General features: G+C 52.3%; 1 protein-coding gene across 3 annotated transcripts in view; it reads left to right on the top strand.

The window, feature by feature from the left end:
* Positions 1-3,026: 3,026 nt before the first annotated feature.
* AOC1 (amine oxidase copper containing 1) overlaps positions 3,027-4,661 on the top strand; it is a 7,374-nt gene continuing 5,739 nt past the window's right edge. Inside the window, exons 1-2 of one of the 3 annotated variants that reach the window (XM_079150628.1) lie at positions 3,027-3,669; positions 3,920-4,136. The gene's annotated coding sequence lies outside the window, so the exon portion shown is untranslated. Of the gene's footprint in view, positions 3,670-3,703; positions 4,137-4,661 lie in introns of those variants that run through there. The other 2 variants (XM_079150629.1, XM_079150627.1) reach the window with 2 other exon arrangements.

Genomic DNA, 4,661 nt, shown 5'->3' with positions numbered 1-4,661 from the left:
CTGCCCAGAACATAAAGGGTCCAATCTTTGCCCAAGTGTTATCAGTAACTGTCACCAATCATTAACCCCAGGAAGGGAAGACCTGTATCTCAGAAATGAGGATCACCTAACCACAGGGAGGGACTAGCCGCCAGGCATAGGGAACCAGGGAAAGAGAGGAGTCAGGCAGCGGGGCTGGAATCTCACGTCTCGGTTCCTCCAACACCAGGTAACTGAGTCAAAAACAATGGCCGCGTCCCAGCTTTTCTGCCCAAGGACTCCATGTGCCTCAGTTTTTGAGGGGCCGCTCGTAAAGGTTTCTTCGTCCGGGGTCTCCCCTGTGTTCCTCCACGCCCCACTTCGACCAGCATTTCTATAAGTGACACAGAGTCTCCTCACTCTAACCTCCTCGCTCCTCTGCCCCCGCCCAGCAACTCAAACCCATCAAATTCTCCCAAGAACGGCCCTTTCCATATCCCAGGAATACACTGCTCATCTCCGTTCCATGACTTTCTCCCACCAGCCCCCTGCCCAGAGAGCACTCCTCCTCCAAGGTCCTTGGACACCCCAGGCCCTATGCAGACTCCTCTGTGGAACCTCAGGGCCAAGGACCCCACCCCATTGGGGGCACAGAATTCACTCACATCTCTGGGCCAGGCAGGTGTGGTGGCACACACCTGTAATCCCAGTGGCATGGGAGGCTGAGGCAGAAAGATTCCAAGTTCAAGGCCATCCTTAGAAACTTAGTGAGACCCCAAGCAATTTAGTAAGACCCTGCCTCAGAATAGAAATTTTTAAAAGGACTTGGGATGTAGCTCAGTGCTAACGCACTCCTGGGTTAAATTTCTAGTAGGGAAGAAAAATAACTTCCAGGCCCAGCTCTCTGCAATGAAGCCTATGAATAGGGTGTGCCAGATTGCACAAGGTTCCCCCAAATTCATGTCCTTCCCAAGCTGCAAATGGTGACCTGATTTGGAAATAGGATCATTGCAGATGGGTCAGATAAGATGGAGTAGGGTGGGCTATGACTTCATCCAAAGACCCGTGTCCTTATAAAAACAGAAGAGGCCCAGGGATGCAGGGAGGATACCACATGAGGGCAGAGGCAGAGGTCGGAGTGAGGCATCAAAAAACCAAGGAGCCAGGGAAACGCCAAGATTTCCAGCAGCACCAGAAGCGGGAAGAAGCCAGAAAGGCTCCTGCCAGTGAGACTTCGGAGGGAGCGCGGCCCTGCAGCACCCGATTCCGGACTCCGAAACTGTGAGCAAATCTGCATCTGTTGCTTTAAGCCCTCAGTGTGGTACTTAGTTAGCAACCTGAGGAGGCTGCTGCAGAGGGGACAGTCCCCCAGGACTTGAGGGGTTGCCGTCTTGCCATCTCTCTCCAATCCCACAGGCCAGTTCTCAAGTATCTCTCCTGTCACATTTATTGTATGCCACTACCTCTTTCTAGGTCCTCCTCCAAATAAAAAACGAAACCCTCTCTGTCTTCATGCACAGCTTCTCCTTGCCCTCCAAATACCCAGGCCCCGGCGCGAGCCATCTCCCCTGGGCCGATGACCTGCAGGCTCTCAGTCGTCTCCGCCAGCTACACTGCCTGACTTTGGGTACCACCCAGTTAATCCATCTCAGGGGATGCATTCTGATTGGGTCAAGGATCTCATAACCCAATCAATTGTCCTCTAAATCTTCTTGTAGTGTCTCACACATGAGTTTTTGGGGAACACCTCACAGCCAAACTATAACAAGCAACATGGACAAAACTGAAGAACATTGTATTAAGTGAAATGAGCCAGGCTCAGAAGACCAACGCTGTATGTTCTCACTCATGGGGACACAAAAAGTTGATCTAGAGAAGTAAAGAACAGTGGTCACCAGAGCTCAGGGAGGAATGGGGGAGGGATGAAGGGAGACTCAAACCTACAGCTTCTCCAGCTTGCAGGGATCCGAAATGCAGTTGAGTAGGAAGAATTATGTCTGAGGTTCCACGGCTGAGAAGGAAAGCAGTTGACAACAACTAATTGAATATTTCAGCATAATTAAAACGGAGGAGTTGAATGTTCTTGTTGTTTTGATCTTCTTTTGCCTGATGATTAATGCTCTGTCCATGAACTCCCACCCTTTGAATGTTTTCCTAGGAGGAATGTCTGTTCAGACTCTTTGCCCATCTTTAGTTGCGTTGTCTTTTCGTTCTTGAGTTGTGAGTTCCTTATGTATTCTAGATACTTTCATCAGATGAATCCTCTTCAGACATTTTCTCCCAGCCCATGGGTTGCCTTTTCACTTTTTTGTTGGTGGCCCCCAAAGCTTGAAAGTTTTTCCTTTTTTTTTTTTTTTTTGTGTGTGTGTGTGTGCTTTGGGGTCACATCTAAAAAGCCCTTGCCACACCCAAGATCAAGAATATTTATTCCTCCGTTTTCTTTTAAGAGTTTTATGCGTTTGGCTCTTGCATTTAGGTCTTTGGTCCACTCTGGGTTCGGCATGTGTGTGGTGTGAGTTAGGGATCTGACATTCACTTTTGACCTGTCTTCTCCCAGTCTGTCTTCACACCAGTAGCTTTGTCCTTTGTGGAAGAGAACCAGGTCAGACTTCTCAAAGTCAAGCTGTCCCTGGAGCCCTCTTCTGGGCCAAACCCTCCCAGCTCTCCATGGAAATGATGAGCCCGTGACTGAGAGTCCCCAGCTCTCCCTCCTCGGGGGAGTGAAGAGTGGAAGTCACAAGCTTCCATCTTCACCGCGGCCATCGTCACTTTGGCTTTTAAAGCTAATCCCCTTCCAGAGACGCCAAAGACCTTCTAGAACTACAAGTCGAACATTGAGATAACTGATCATTTTCTCCCTTCCTCTAGCTGGCAGGAAACACCGAAATGACTTGCCCTGCCGGCATTATTATGAGAGATACAAAATCCACATAAGCACAAAATCAGAAGCAATCTCTGAACAAGCACGCCTCGGTGACCAAGCAGATAACGACCTCTGGTCCTTCCTACCACGCTCTTTTCCTGACTGTGTGCTTATCCCTCCACCCAGGAGCTCCCTGGGTTGGTTAAGTTGAGGGGCTCATCTAATGCAGCCACTTGGTTCTGTCCCCTCCATGCAGAGGTGTCACCTGTCCCCAACTTCTCTTTTCCTTCTGCTCTCTGTCCTAGCTATCCTGTCCTGCTCCCCAGCTGCGTCCTCTCTCCTTTCTGAATCCTGTCAGGTCCCAGAGATGGTGTCAAAGATTTCTTCTAGAGCCTGAGCTCAGTGACCTCTCTCTCTCTGGTTCCCTGTTCTGCATCCGGGTTGAATTCTCTGCCCTGCTGTCAGTTTCTTGGCCCATATGTCTGCTTCAGGTGAGTCTACCAGCTTGAAAACTCCCGGTCCTCACCTCTGGTCTCTGAATTGTGCCGTATGCCAGCAGATTATGGCATTGGGTATTTGGAAAAGAGAAAGCCAAGGATGATTCTTGCGGAAGTCGGCACTGTCACAGGCGAAATCACAGGGGGTCAGAGCAGGGCACATGTGCTCTAGCTGCCAGCTCCCGGCACCCCTGGACTGGGGAACCTCTGGAAGGGAGGTCCCCACCTTGGTCGGCCCACGCCTCACCCTGTACCTCCCTGCAGGGCGGGGTCAATAGACTTCAAGGAGTCAGGGGTCAGCGCTCAGGAACAAAGTCTGGCAGCAGAGGCGAGTTGGAGCGCAGCACGCAGGTGCGTCCTGGTGGGGCAGAAGAAGGGGCCAGTGGGAAGGGGTGAGCAGGGAGCCAGGGGCAGGGGAGCCCTGCGCAGGCGGAGGAGGGCTAGAGAGGGCCAGAGCTTAGAGCAGTCCCAGGAGGCTCCAGGGTTCCCTGGGGGTGAGAAAGGGTGTGCGAGGAGGTGGCCAAGAGCCGGGGAGCGTGCATGCTTCCTGCTTGCAGCACAGGAGGCTCCAGGGCCACCAGGTCCTCTGTCTCCTTCACAGCTCTGCTGCCGGCTCCACCTCCCCTGCTGCTCAGGTGGCACTGGCACACCTGGGAAGGTCAAGGTCTCTTCTGTATCTCTCTCCTCCCTGGCAAAGCAGAAATAAATGTGGGGATAACAGGTTGTAAAAAGGAAGGCCCCGCCATGAAGGGACAAGGAGGTACCTCTGTGCATGTGACTAAGTGAAGGAAGCCCATCGGAGAAGGCTGCGTGCTGAGGTACGCTCCGGAAGTGGCCCGACTCGCAGCAGGGCGTGGTGGGAGGAAGGATGACCGGGGGGCACAGGGGGCTTCAGGGCAGTGAGACTACTACGTGTGACCCAGTAATGGTGGACGCGTGTCATATACATTTGCTGAAATCCACTGACGTCAACACCAAGAGTGGCTCCGAGGTAAACAATGGACCCTGAGTGATCGTGATTGTCACTGTAGCTGCATCAGCTGAAACTGTACCACACCACGAGGCGTCGATAGTGAGGACTGGGGACTGGGAGTGACAGGGATAAGTGAGAGCTCTGTACCTTCTGCTCGATTTGCTCTTAACCTAAATGCCTCCAAAAATGAAGGGTGTGTGTGTGTGTGTGTGTGTGTATGGAGAGAGAGAGAGAGAGGGAGAGAGAGAGGGGGAGAGAGAGAGGGAGAGAGAGAGGGGGAGAGAGAGGGGAGAGAGAGAGAGAGAGGGAGAGAGAGAGGGGGGAGAGAGAGAGAGGAGAGAGAGAGGGGGAGAGAGGGGGAGAGAGAGAT

Source organism: Sciurus vulgaris (assembly GCF_902686455.1).
Source record: "Sciurus vulgaris genome assembly, chromosome: 8".
Classification (NCBI taxonomy): Eukaryota; Metazoa; Chordata; class Mammalia; order Rodentia; family Sciuridae; genus Sciurus; species Sciurus vulgaris.
This window is presented reverse-complemented; position numbering and strand designations above follow the sequence as displayed.